The 15,395-nt window shown below is 46.3% G+C and overlaps 1 pseudogene; it reads left to right on the top strand.

Annotated features, from left to right (window-relative positions):
- The first annotated feature begins 11,205 nt into the window (after nt 1-11,205).
- LOC120701411 lies at nt 11,206-12,844 on the top strand (annotated as a pseudogene).
- The last annotated feature ends 2,551 nt before the right edge of the window (nt 12,845-15,395 follow it).

The raw sequence follows: 15,395 nt of genomic DNA, 5'->3' as shown, positions 1-15,395 counted from the left end.
CACCTTCGCTCGTCTTCGTGCGAGACTTATAGTGCAAATTGTGATCCTGGAGTACAGTAGTTTAATCGAGAATTACCCGACAGACTGTCGGATTACACCGTTTTAAGTGCATGGTAACTTGATTATTTATTAAGATGATAGTTAGCACACTTAAGCTGGTTTAATTTGGGCAGTTCGGCTACAGCGTCACGGCTGGCGGTGCTCGCTGCGGAGCTTTCGTGGGCGGCGTCTGACACAGTGTTCTAGGGCCGCTACCGCTGTCGTGCTTAGGTGTTGAGGCGCAATGGCGAAAGCCTTGTCCCTCTGGGGCTGATGACGGCGACGCCTTCGGGCGCTATTCCCTTCCTTGGAAGCATCCATCGTTTGCACTCTCCTCTTAGCACGACTTGATCTTCCTGGGCTTAACAGCCTTGACCTTTTGGTCAGGCGACGATGGCGCTAGTTGCGTCATGTTCGTCCTTGGAGGTGTCGCTCTTGGGAAGCCAATGCCCTGTCGGTCCAGAGCCACCTAGCATCGTCGCCTAGAAGGTGGACAATTAGCTGAGGAGTATGTCGATCTCAACAGTTGCGTCACCATCGCTTCCTCAGGGGGTGGTGGTGCTTCCGGGTAGGAACTCCGGTGGATATTCAGCGGCATCATACCATCGGACATCAAGTTTCTAAGAAGATGATGGATGTAATGATTTGGTGATGCGTTAAGACTATGAAAGAATGAAACGTGGATGAAGAAACTTAGTCATCTTGATTTCTTTCTTTGTTTTAGAGTTTCTCTTCTTTTGTTTTCAGATCCTCAGTTGAGATCAGTTGAGATTTAGAGTCTAAGAACACTTGTAACTATTGACTGTAGACATTCACTTGCGAATGTTGATGGCTGGGATTCTCCTCTATCTAAAAAAAACTTAGCTAGTTAGAGATAAGCTATATAATAGTGGTATCTTATTTGTCCATAAGAATTTTTTTATCATGTTCCATCTTCTTTCATAGTCTTTACAGTTATTTAGAGGGTGTTTGGGAGCACTTTGCTCTACCAAATTTGGCTCCACTCCACAAAAAAAAATATCCAAACACCTCAACCAACTCCACTCCACTCCACCAAAAATTGGCTCCACTCCACTTTTTTGTGGAATTCCTCAAGAGGTGCTCCACCAAAACCTAGAGATGGTAGAGTTAGGGGAAATTACCCACCATGCTATCGATTACACAGAAAAAATGGTTCGCTTGTCAATCGTGCTGACCGCCGCATCCTCCCGCACTCACCCCCTCCCGAACTTGCCCCTCCTGGACAACCCAGCGCCGTCGCTTGCTTGTGCCTGCGCTGTCACCTGCTTGAACCTGCGCCGCCGGTGGCAAAATGGCAGGAAGAGAAGATTCGCCGATAATCGCCGCCTCCAAGATAGATTACCCAAACAGATTGGACTACAAGTGATTTGGTGGAGTGGAGTTGCTAGAGTCCAACGGCAGTCGGCAACTACTGCTATGAAAGCACCCGAACATGGTGGACTACAAAAGGACGGACATGGCTATCACCACCTGCCGCCTACCACAATAGTACTGTGGGGTGGAACACACTTTCTAACTAACACTGAGCTCAGACACCACGTCCATACTCGGTGTTAGGATTTCTCTTGTCGCAAACAAGAGAAATCCCCCTCAACCTAGGGAACTAACTTGAGCTCCCAAGTCCGGACGAGAAAACCCGCAAGGTAAGATCCCAATAAATAAGAAAGATACAAAGCCTAAGCTAGAGGAACTTACTTCTGCACACAAGTAAGATAACTTGAGAAGATAAATAAATGCGGAAAGTAAAGCTGACTCGAAAAGGTAAAGAAGATAAACTATATTGATAAATATCAAAGGAAAAGATATAAGAATTTATACCCGACTTCCGCTGATGACTCCGGAATCCCGAGACAAACTCGACTCGACTCTAACTCCCAGACTACCTAACCTACTCTAGAAAGTAAAAGTGAGAAGAGAGAACTCCTTTGGTGTGTGTTGGGAGTGAGGGTGTTGCTATCTATTTATAGTGCTACAAGGTCGGTACGAGGTGGGCGCATGTGTTGTAAGCAACTAGGATGGTAGATGTAACTTCCACGCGAAGCTGAGCGCGAGTTGCTATAAAGTGGGGCCGGCCGGCCTGGGGATCCCACCATCTGGCCACTGACTTTTTGTGGATGGCTTGGATTGTCTCCTGGAGGTCGATGGAAAAGAATTGAGTCCAAAGCACGTGATTGTTAGGCCGGCCGGCCTCCCTTAGGCCGGCCGGCCTGGGTTTGGCTCCACTCAATCCTCTGTTTCACCAATGCATCAATCAACAGTTGCACATTCTTGCTCAAGGTGGTTTGGGTCTTGAAACTGCGTTTGGACACTGAAAGTGGACCCAACCTTCCATTGCTCAAGCCTTTCGGTCTTTGTTTGTGAAATTTGGATGGAACCAAATTGGATTGACATGGATTTGTGCTCATGATCACTTTGGCAAAGTTTCGTGGCATGGTATGTTGAGGTGCTAGGCTAGCCGGTCCAGGGGAGGTTGGTCGGCCTGGGATTTTGCCCATTTTTCCTGATTTTTTGTACACTAGTTCCTGCGACCTCAACTCATCCAAAACTTGTTGCACTTGTTAGAAATAAGAAAAATATGTATGGAACATGGTGTAAAGCTCATGTTATTCTCGAGAAGTTGACGGCCAAAATAGAAAATAATGGCCGTCAACACCACCAAGCTTAAACTTTTGCTCGTCCTCGAGCAAAGCTAAAGCTGAGGCTCGGTGGATCAGGAATTGCATTAATGCTCATACCCAGCAGAAAACATATGCACAACATTTTACTCTAACCCATATGTATTTTGAATAAGCTGGCTCATATGTTGATTTCTGGAGATGGGGCTTACACGCATTTCATCCCTCGTTTTGGGCGGTTGAGAGATTGAACAACCTTCACCAGAATATTTCCTGCCTCATGTTCAGGTTCCTATCTCGGAGTTTTGCAAGTTCTTTTTTCAAAAGTGGTTTAAGATTCCCCAATGGTACTCTCGAGTCACTCAAGGTGTATGATCCTCACCATGGTCGGAAATTTTGACCATCTTCTTCCTACTCTAAGGCTGCTAACTGGAGTTTCAGGTAGGAAGAGTGCAGCGTACCTTGGTTACTTGTGTTGCCAAGAAAAAGAGTGGTTCGCAAGAGGTTGGTACTCGATCAAATCCCGATATTATGGAAGGTAAAATGTTCAAGGGAGAGGGAGGAAATAGACTCATGCTTAGAACATTTCTGGTCTTTTTATTTGAGCTCTTTACTTTAACTTTCTTGAGTGGAGTTATGGGTCCTGTCTCTTTTTTTATTGCTTCTGCTCCATTTTTTTTATGGAAGATGACCCATACTCCATAATGATAGAGCTTTTGGAAGGGAGCATTGCTTGGATAGACCATTCGAGATGGATAAGCTCACTATGGAGATTTTGGGTTTTGTTGTGAGGGAAATTGTCTGGCGAAGGTGGATACACTAGTAGAAATAGTAGCACCCATAATGTTATTCCGCTTAACGTTTTTAGCTTCGTCATTCAATAGACCACATCTATGATAAAAAGAGACAGGTTCATCATAGGTCTTCATCGTTGGCCCTCGGACACTACGCAACTGTGACAAAAGCAAAACACGTGTCACAGAACATATTCGGTTCCGTCATAGTTCATCGGCGCAGCCTCAGCACCTGCGGAACTATGACGGAAGTAAAATGTGCATCACAAAACAATATTTCATATCGTCACAAAAAAAAAGTTCTCCATCTAGTCCTCTTACCTGCGATCGACGTGATTCGTCATAGAACCAGACCCGAGCGATTCGTCATGGAACGGTAGCTGGTCAACTATATCAACGCGAGTCCGTTGTGAGAGGTTTGACCAGTGCGGGCAGAGCAGGCTGACGTGGGGTAACACGTGCAACTGTAGGCCCCGGTTAACTGGTCAAATATGTCTAGCTGGTAGCCACATGAGCTGACTAAAACCAGAAGGTCCACGTGTTAGGGTTGTGGGTCAAATATGTCAACGCGGGCTCCACTGGATATCAGTGAGCTGACGTCCACGTGTACGAGTTCGGGCCAGCAGGCCATTGTTGGTATTTTGCAACGCCATGAATGAAATCCGTAAGCGCACGGATACCACTATAGCTTTCACCCAAGAGTATTCTAGGGTATCGTATCCACTTAGGAACATGAGTACGCTATCTACGGGTTTCGGCTCATCCAAGAACACACGCGCCGGTGTGGAGAAGACAGAAGAGAGGACTTTCTATATCTAGAATCTATGCCTAGAAGAAGAGATCACATCGCCGTTATACTTCGAGCTACCAGTTTCGACCGGCTTATACAAGCCGATAGCTCCAGTAACAGTGCTCTACCCAATATCTGAACGTGGAGGATTACTAGGGCTTGAACAGGGCTGTCACCACCTGCCGGCTACCTCTAGAAACCGTGGGACTATTGGACAACTGAGTCGTATAGTCCAGCCTAGACACCACGTCTACGCCTTTCCCTACTAACCTTAGCCCTGGCTAAAACTACCCTTTCCTATACGGGGTCTTAAGCTAAGATCAAATGCTACTCGCTAGCATACACATCAACTAATATAAGGCAGAGATGATAACTTGCGATCTAAACTCTAATTCCAAATAAACAAAAAAGAAAGTCTCAAACACTTACAACCGAATAAGCATCCGTTGAGGTACAAGCGGAGAAGAGTGCCGACAGACCCGGCACTTCCCCCGACTCCTCCTCAGTCTCCTCCTCTTCTTCTACACCTCCTAGTCTACCTAAGCATCTAGGATGAAGGCCTCAAGCTCCAAGGGAGAAAGGTGAGTTGAGAGGGTGTGATGTGTGTGTGTCCCATTCCTTACCCCCTCCCCTTGTATTTATAGGAGGGAGCCACGGCCTCTTCCTCCTGGAACCGCCATAAGGAGCCAATGGGGAGATGCCACGTGGAGGTTGAGAGGCGGTGGGGCGCATGGGCCGTCGGCCGACCTCCTTGGTCGGCCGAACCCATGTGGGCCCCAACCAACCTCTCCTTTGGTGGGGTGGCTGACATGTGGACCCCTTATCCAGGGAAGAGTGGACGCCAAGTTTCCTCCTTGTGTATGGCTGCCATGTGGGTCCTTTGATCTTCGTGCTTGCGTCTGATTGGTCGAGAGGAGTTTGCGTCAGATTGCTGATGTGGCATTGCGCATGGGCTAGTTCTCCTCCTCTTGTGTGGCTGCCAAGTGGGCCCTTTTGGCCTTTGGGCTTGCTTGTGCTTGGCCTAGGAATTTATGCCTTGAATAATATGCTTGTCACATGCAGTTTTGGCCCAAATTCACCTGCACACATTCTCAGACTAGCATCTGTGAAATTCGTCAAATAATCATCCTATGCTGATATTTATTTCTTCCGATGCTCGACTTTTGCACGGTAGTTGACGGTCAAAATGGGCCGTTAGTGACCGTCAACAAGATCCCCCACACTTAGTTCTTTGCTCGTCCTCTAGTAAAGCCAAGAACTAAGGCGGACCCGACTTCATATGACATGGTACCTGCATACAGATTAGTCTAAGCTTCACTCTTACCTGTGAATTTTGATGTGTCTACCATGAATTGTTTGGGAAGTTGAAGAGCGGAACTGTGTTGATTTCAGTCCCCTCCACTTTCGTGCTATGTGACTGGGGTTTTGGAAATATTTTTGCAAAGAACAACCATAGCTTTACTTCTCCATAGGATCTCTCATGTCACTCATTGTGTATATATCCTCACCAGAAGCATTGCCTCTTTTCACCCTACTTCTAAAGATGGCTTATGTGGAGCTCATGGTAGGGAAGATGGAAGCATGCACTTGTGTCACATATATTGCAAAGTCAAACAAAGGATCCATGGAGATGACAAATCACACAAGCTGATCAAGATCGTGCACATATGTGGAAGGTGGATGGTAGATGATGGAAATGGAATGAAATACTCCTTTTATGAATGTCTCTCCCTTTTATTTGGATAATATGAGGACATGACTAACCATACAAATATCTAGTTTGTATAGTATTCCATATCTTACCATGAAACGTGACAACCATAGTTCATGCATACTATCTAATCTTCTAGAAGCTTCTAACAAGTATGCAATGCTATTTTCAACAGTATTGAGCTCCATCATTTACAAAACTTAGTATTTCATCAGTAATGTAATGAGAGAATGAAACTCTAGACGTACTTCATTGCATGATGTAATGAACTTTGTGACCCGGATTTGTTTGATTTGATGTTCGGAACATATAAATTCTAAATTTAATTACTCAATTTGCAACGCTAAATGTCTTAGCTCGTTGTTTTTAATATTGACTGCAATGTCTCAGCTTTGCTTGGTTGAATTTAGTGGCCATAGTATGGCATGCATTGCCTTAACTTACCAAGAAAATAAGGTATAAAGGAGTAAAATCATTTGTCTCAGAAATAAAGTACTTGTTAGATTTGGTTGATGCATGCTCATATGAGCTTTAATAGGATGGAACATATTTTTTATTGATGGTTTGTTTGTAAATTGACTGAAATGTATAAGAAAAAAGAAGTGGCTAGGAACACTAGGATGGCAGGCGCGCTACGCCATGCCCGTTTTGAGAAAGACTTAATATATTTATCATAATACTTGCACATGCAAATAGTTAAAGAAAAATATAATAATGCACCAGACCCGTGGTATTTTCATTTGAGTTTATAGGCAGGTTGCAAGTACTGACATCCATTTGCATTATTTATAATCAGGGAGTCATCAGTACAAACAGAAATAAAACTGGAGTGCAAAAAGGATGATCCATTCACTAAAAACTAAAATGCATCTTTATTTAACTGAAGATTGATTGTTCATTTCAAGAGAAATTGGATCATCACTGCAATCTGCATATGGTAGGTAGCAATAACAACAACAAATTTACTAAGAAATAGATCATACATGGAGAGCATATTGTAGTGTTCAGATTTTGCAGGTGTACCTATCACCTGAGAACTATTTTCAATGGATAATCATTAAAAAATTGCTATATCACTTACCGTGCAAGAAGCCCACAAATGTAATTTATGTGTCCTTAACCAAAAATAAGACCAACCATAGGCATTAGGCAACAGAAATTCTTATCAGAAAACTGAGAGTTAGCACGAAGGCACACACACTATGAAACCTACCTTAAATAATCCACTAATGGCCTCATAGAAAACTCTTGCTGAAATATGCATTGTCTGAATTACATATATACTGATGATCTATTGAATTGCAAGGACAAAATGATCACATATAAGATATGCCACACTACATGGGTTTCGGCATAGTAATTATATTGGTGTTGAGAAGCTTAATGCTAGCATTAATAATATATATAGATATGATAAACAAATATCAAATGGATATTGGTCTGCAGTAACCTCCACGGCTGAGCGCTCGAGCTCTCCGTGCGCGCGCGCCCCCGCCACTGTGGAGCCGGTCCTCCAACTCCTTGATGGCTGGATGCATGTATGCGATGGCGTCACTGAGCAGGTGCGCCTTGTCCATCTTGGAGATCTTGGGGATCACTGTGTGGCGGTGTAAGGGTGTACAACTGCTAGTTCAGCTTCTCCCGCCGATGCCGCTCCGCCTCCGCATGGCTCCACCCGCCTGTTCGCTGGCTTCCGCGGCCTCAGCTCCTCGTCCACGGGCGGCTCTAGAGGTTTGGGTTTTACGGCTTCCTTATTGGTTGGGCCGGACGCCGTGCCGTGGCCGCCGAGCTGTGAAGACCAGTTGTAGTCGGTTACGCTGAGCTCCACGGTCTTCGGCCGTCGCGGTCGGCCGTTGGGAGAGAGGTCCTTGCCAAAATTCTCATGCATTCCTCACGCAGCACGGTGCAAAAGCGAGGGCGGACTGGATGGCGCTCGCCGCGTAGGGCCTCGGGAGTCTTGCGGACGGCCCTTGTCGATCAGAATGGAGCTCGAGGACGCTGCCAACCTTTTTTTTTTGAAACGAAGAGGACGCCGCCCTCCTTGCACGGGAGGAAGATGACGGTGCGGAGCCCCGTGGATTGGGCGAGGAACGCACAGACGTATCATCGGGCGTGGCCTCGCTCGCCAGCACCGAATCCACGGGGGCGCGGGTCCACTGCGGTCCAGGAGTGGCGAGGCGACGCCAGCGTGTGCCCCAGCTCGACCGCGGCCTCCAGGAAAGAGAAGTACAGTATATGGATGCTAGAAAGAGCCGCCGGTGATCCGGTCGAGGCGGAGCTCATGATCGGGAAGAGGGGGAGGCGGTGAACAGGGGTGAGTTTACTTTCCCGAGATTGGACGCGTGGGCAGCAGTCTGTTTGGGGAGATTGATCATTGAGTCCTCCAAACTTTCAGTACCCAAAGAACCTCACTTTGTTGTTATGCTTTTCTTATGCCAATTGGCAATTGGGTGATTGGTGTGCTCTTACAGCTGATGACAACGGATGTCTCTGGATGAATTCTGACAAGTCTTGCTTTCTTAGTAAGGCTCATAAGTGCAACTCCCACATGCACATGGGTCTCGAAACTTATGGTTCAGGGTGTTCTCAGACATATGTTGTTGCAAAGACAAAGAGCACTGTTGATGTACTGTGGCAAAATGGAAATCTCTTGGCTTAGAACCCCAGACACTGGTTCCTGTCAGTACCCTTGGTGATCATGATTTCTGGCCAGGGCAATTTGTCTTAGAGAAACTGACGGTGGAAGATGCTGCAAGATGTCAGCGAACTGGGGCTTTGTTTAGTTGTAAAATTCAAATCTAGACTTAATAAAAAATGAGCTGCATAGTTTTCTTGTAAATTGCGAGATGAATCTAATGAACCTAATTAGGCTATAATTAGACACTGAAATGCTACAGTATACATGTGCTAATGACAGATTAATTAGTCTTAATAAATTCGTCTCGTAGTTTAAAGACAAATTTTGTAATTAATTTTATAATTAGTCTATGTTTAATACTTCAAATATGCAAAAATTTTATTTTCAAAAACTTTACTGCAAGAAGCCGTGTGGTTGACTAATTTGCTCAAACCCAGAAGGTGCTCTTGATAGATTTATTGTTATAGATGTTGTATAATTAAATCCAAAATGCATTTACATTACTTGTATTTTCTAAATGTAAGGCCCATTTTATATTTCGCACGCCTCAAAAACTTTGGTATGGCCCTGCTCATAAGCACTCACCGTCTCAAACTTAGGGTCGCTTCCATAGCTGACAGTGTCACTACCTGCTGGAGCAATCCATTTTACATTTACTGTTTGCTCCAGCGCATCCACATCTCTCACTATCTCAGATCTTGTTTAGTTGCGCCAGTAAAGTTTTTGAAATAAAATTTTACTTTCAAAACCACACGGCTTCTGTGATAGGTCTCCCTTTTTACTTTCAAAATTAGTCTATTTGTGATAGGTCTCCCTTTTTACAAATCACAAATAGAACAAAAGTTACATAAAATAAAATGATTAAGTTCATTGTAACCAATAAAGATAGAAAAATTATTTATGATCAAAACTTGATATGAAATGCGATGACCGACGCCAGTCAGTTGCAGCCCAAGCATCCACATATATACTTACGAAGCACCCATACTTCATTGAGAGTTAAGACAATAGACAAAGTGCTCAGCGTGATGCAGAAACAATAGGAATCGGCGAGTCGCAGATCATGAGCATAGTGCCTGGTAGCAATCACGTCTTCGCGTCAGTGCCCAAGGCGAAGCATCTCGATGTGACCGTGTTTGGTGACGTCCCGTGTTATTTCGCTCGCACGAGGTCTCAAGGGGCGAAGCGTCCATCCAAAATCTCCGGTCTCGTGCTCGTTCCAGCGCCTTAGCTACGCTAAAATGGGCATTGGTTTTTGTCTAAAAAAATTGGAGCGTTGGTACTTGTTATAAGAATTTGGGCTAATTAACAAACTACTGATTAGTCACGTCGGGCATTTTTGGATCCAAGGGCTATAGTTACATTTAACCTAAAATAGTCCAAAATCCCCAAACATAAGGACTAATTCATGACTATTTGCAAATAGCCTACTTTAAAAAACTATTCCACCCAAAGAATAATTATTTGGACTATTTCAAGTGGGGTCCACCATAACAAGAAAGGTAATAGAACTCCAATAATTGAAAAAATATGCTTTAAAGACTAAATAATTATAGGATCCAAACATATCAAGGAATATTCTATTGGAGAGCTATTTGCTTGAGCTAGTGAACTCTAACCCAAATATCTCTAGCCCTTAGATCCAAATATGACCCTCAGCTAATTAATTACTGATTAGAGGGCCTATATTTTGGGGGCCGATGCAGTCGCCCCACTTGCACTATGCCATGTACGGGCCTAGCGAGGCAGCCGCGCACCAACTCCGCCACCTCTGCCTCCTTGGCCGGGAACGGGAGGGAAGCTCCCACCTTCCGAACCAAGGTAGTGCTGGTACAGCTGGAGGTGGCGGAAGTCTGTTGGAGGCGCCCTCGAGTTCAGATCGAGCACCGCCATGCCCGCCTGCGGAGCTTGGGCGACGGGATCTGAGAAAGAGGGATGCGGCGGTGGGAAGAAGTTGTGGGGGGGCGGCCGGGCTGGCCGACGAGCCGGTGGCGAACTGGGAGCCGGTGACGAGCCGGTAGTCGGGGTCGCTGTCGTCGCCCTCCATCTCCGACGACGGCGAGAGGCGCTGGTGGCGGCGGGACCGTTTCGGAGGGCGGGGAGCGAGCTGCAGCGGCGCTCAGGCGGCGGAGCAGGCGGTGGCGGCGTCGCCTGCGGGGAGAGGACGAGACCAGAGAGAGCGGCGTGGGAGATTTTGGTGGGCCGCAGAGAAGCCCGATAAGCAGGCCTTGCAAGGACTTATGAGCTTATGGGGTCTTCTGAGAGGCCCATATAGATGCGCTGGGGCGGAAGTGGGCCCTAAGTCCAAATAAACCAGGAGGCTGCCTACGCTTTTAAAGACGTCCTCTTTGGGGGCCGTTCCGCTCATCTCGCTCCCGTCGGCATGAAGCAGGTGGCGGCGTTCTGGTAGGAGCACTGGCGGAGCCTGACCACAGAATTAGGAGAGGCCAGCCTTTGTTAATTTAGCCGCTAAAGCAATGAACAGTGTTAAATTACTGTTTAAGTAATGGAAAGTTTGCATGCTAAGGGGGGCATGGCCCTCTGTGGCCCCAACGTAGCTCCGCCACTGGGGCCATCACAAATTGAAGTGCTTTCCTGGTTAGGTTTCGTGATCAAGGCTGGATCTATTTTATCTGATTGATTTTATTTCTTTGTTTGCCGTGACAATCCTCCATTAGCAGCAGGAGAGGAGATCCCGCCATGGGGGCCGGCGACGCGAGGGCCGACAGCACAAGGCTGGAGGAGGAACCCCGCCGCCGAGAACTGCACCACGGAGGAGACGGCGGGGGCGCCCCCGATCTGATCAGCCGCCTCTCCGACGAAGTCCTCGGGGACATCATCACCCTTCTTCCCACCAGGGACGGCGTCCGCACGCAGGCCGTGTCCCGGCGGTGGCGGCCCCTCTGGCGCGCCGCGCCTCTCAACCTGCAGGTGGGCTACGGCCTCTCCAGCCAGCACACAAACCACGCCAACCTGGCCACCAAGATCCTCGCCGGCCACGACGGCCCTGGCCGGTGCTTCACCATGCCCGGCTTCCGCCTCCGCAACCGCCTCGCCATGGTCGACGCCTGGCTGCGCTCCCGAGCCCTCACCGGCCTACAGGAGATAAACTTCAGCTACTCAAAGCAGCAGCAGCAGCCGCCGATGCCGCCGTCGGCGTTACGGTTCGCGGCCACCCTACGCGTGGCTAAATTTGGCTACCTCGACTCCTCGAGTTCCCCAACGAGGTCGCGCCGTCGCTGAAGTTCCCCCACCTCAAGGAGCTTTCCCTGGTCGAGGTCACCATATCAGAGGACGCCGTTCACGGCCTGCTCTCTGGCTGCTACGTTCTGGAGATCCTCTTGCTGGAGCGCAATGTCGGCATCGGCCGCCTGCGCATCAGTTCGCCAACTCTGAGGAGCATCGGCTTCAGTGGACCTTGGGCTTGGGAAGGCTCGGAGGCCAAGTTCCAGGAGCTGGTCGTAGAGGAAGCTCCTCGCCTTGAGAGATTGTTGCCGCTCTACCCGAATCTGGGTCCAGCAACCATCCGTGTGATGAGGGCACCTAAACTCGAGACAGTGGGATTGCTTTCAGCTGCCATCTCCAAACTCGAGTTTGGAACCACAGCTTTTCAGGTGGCAACAAACCTTTTTTCCATCCAGGATTCATTCAGCTTTCTATGCCATGGCTAATAATTAGTATTTTCCGTGATGTCTCTTGGTCCTTTGACAGGAAATGATTGCCCTAAGCTTGACAACATCGATGGCCACTGTAAGGGTTTTGGCCCTTGAGTCTTTGGGGCCTAATCTGGACTCAGTTCTTGACTTCCTCAAATGTTTCCCCTGTGTGGAGAAACTATATATCACAGTTAGTGTTCGTCTTTCTTGATTTCAATTCCTATATGAACATCTATTAGAAACAGTATTATATTTATAATCTGATTAATGTTTTCACTTTTTTAATTCAGCTTAACCGACTGAAGACTGTGAAAAATGCACGGATCTATAATCCACTAGATCCAATTGAATGCCTTGAGCTTCATCTGAAAAAAGTGGTCGTGAACGATTATCGCGGCATGAGACCAGATGTTGACTTCGCGTTCTTCATTTTGAATGCAAAGGTGCTAAAGGATATGTATCGAGGGGAATCAATCCCCCACGCCGCCCTCCTCCTTTCCCCCTCCTTCCCGGCCGCCGCAAGCCCCTAGGGCCGCCGGCCCGAGGCCGCTGGCGCCCTGCGCCCTCCCTCCTCTGTTTCCCGTGGCGGGAGGAGGAGGAAGGTGGCTTTTTGCCATAAAACCCCCTGCCTTTTTCTCTAATTGTTTTAGAGCCTCCCACCCTTTAATCTTTTTGCAAATTAAACCCTTCCTTGTATTATATTCCAAAATAAATCCTTCCCTCATATAAACATATTTCTAAATAAACCCCTGACCTTTTTCAGAATATCCCGGATAATTTCTGAAATACCAGTCAAGCCCCTGCCTTCTCAAAAATAATTACAAACAGGTCCTTGATTCCTTATTTAACCCCTAAACCTCTCTGTAACCTATCATTTCATGCGCCAAACAACCTCCGATCGACCTGAAGCTTTATCACGCCATTACTAACATAGTTTTGGCCATGCCATTAGGAAATCGCCCAAAAATATTACTCCTATCTCCATATCTTAATTGTTTCCGATTCAAGCTCAACGATAAAATTTTTATTTCTTTTTCTTGATTGTGTGTTTGTCTGTATGCGTCGTAGATCACGGTGTGAACGAGGGAGAACCCGTCGACGAGCAGTACTGCGAGCAAGCGAACGAGGATCAGGACCCCGAACCCGAACCCGAAGGACAGTACCTCGATCAGGACCTCCCGGAAGGCTTTGAAGACGGCAAGTTCAATCCCATCCTTTGATGCATGTTTTGTCCTAGTTTTTATAAACACAACCTATTGGCCTGTTTTATAAAACTGCATGTGTTTTGCCTGCTGAAAACATGGTTGGATAGCCACCCCTTGATTTGTTATAACCATTCCTTGACCACCTAGATTAATGTCTGAATGTGATTTGTTTGGATGTTAATCGCTGCTAGAACGCTTAGGGTCTTAAACACAATACAACTTGTTTTATAAAAGGAAAAATGTGTGAGTGTGTGGGAAGGGGAAAATGTGGAATTTCGAAAGATGAGATTAGACAAGATGGATGTCACTTCTGTGTGAATTGCCGAATGGTGTGCTCGTGCCTGTGTGGCAGAGCAAGGAAGGGAGATATCCATCTTGTCACAATTAAGGACCGAGTTGGTGTGTCATCTCACCTAACTCCACTATCGTGCAAACCACTCGATCGTTGAATGGGCAACGGCTTAGCATAAATCCCACTAGTTAGTTTGATAGCCATCAGGAGAGCTGAGAGCAACGGGTGATTAAGGAGAGGGGATTAGCTCTGTGTGACTTATGCCCCGGTTAGAACCTCTGTGATAGGTCAATGACCCCTTGGTGGATCCCGTGATGGCTAGTCAGGTCTGACTAAGGTGGGTAATGGCTTTGATGGGATCTGCACTGACACTACGGTGATCGAGCTGTGGTACCTCGCTTGTGGGTAAAGTTGCACACCTCTACAGAGTTAGAATCTATTCGAATCGCCGTGGCCACGGTACTGGGCGAGTTATGGTGTGGTCACACAACTAGTGTTTCTCCTGGGAATGGATGTGTTGGCGTGAGTGGTTTTAGAAAAGTGTCCGGCAGTTGTGCCGTGTGTGCTACAGCGGATGAGGAGTTCGGTAGCAACTTAAAACTTGGATCCTGTGTGGATCAACACTACGTGTTACTCGGTACAAGAAAGACTTGTTTTGAAAATCCTTTCTTTCAAATGAACCCCTGCATAAAAATTCGCTTTCCCCAAACTAAACCCTAGTCTTACCCTTGATTACCCTGTGCATTATATTCTGTTTATACCCCCTCCGTGTGTGTGGTTGGACTTGCTGAATACGTTTATACTCACCTCATTCTTAATTTTACAGAGGAAGACCCAGATTTCGTTTCCGAAGACGTCGAGTAGAGGTTCCGTCCTGCACCAAACCTTGCATGTGGATAGAGTCACCCGCAGGAAGTTCCGCATGGCGCAAGACTCTGATGACCCCCTCTTCGTGGTTAATATCGTTGTGTTGGTGTTAATTGTTATCCTCGCGATAGTGGCGCTTCACTGCCCACTTCCGCGTAGAGTTGTACGGTGATGTACCATCTGATGTAATAAAAGTGTTATCAGCCTCCTGGACTGATATTGTATCACTTTTAAGTCTTCTCCTATGAGGGGATGCTTCATTACTCACTTTAGAAATTGGTATAAATATAGAAATGTAAAACAAAATAATCTTGTATATATTCAAGATATGGCATAACACCCTCATAGTGTATTATGTGACCATACATGCACATATCATTGGCATATTTACCCCTTGTTTAGTTGAAAAATTCAAAATTCCTAAAAAATTTGCGGCGCCTCCATGTAGTATTAAATATAGACGAAATAAAAAACTAATTTCACAGTTTGCTTGTAAATTGCGAGATGAATCTAATAAATCTAATTAGATCATGATTGAACACTAAATTGCTACAGTAACATGTGCTTAATGATTGATTAATTAATTTTAATAAATTAATTTTATAGTTTACAGACGAATTCTGTAATTAGTCTATATTTAATATTTTAAATACGTAAAGATTTTTTTTCAAAATCTTCGTAGGCTGCGTCTAAACGAAGGCTTAATATGTTCATGTATGCATTTGCATAATGGCCCCCTGTCCCCTTTCAGCCTTTCTTCTCCGATA

The sequence above is a fragment of the Panicum virgatum genome, chromosome 3K (genome assembly GCF_016808335.1).
Source record: "Panicum virgatum strain AP13 chromosome 3K, P.virgatum_v5, whole genome shotgun sequence".
Taxonomy (NCBI): domain Eukaryota; kingdom Viridiplantae; phylum Streptophyta; class Magnoliopsida; order Poales; family Poaceae; genus Panicum; species Panicum virgatum.
The sequence above is the reverse complement of the archived record's forward strand: the minus strand, read 5'-3'. Positions and strand labels throughout refer to the sequence as shown.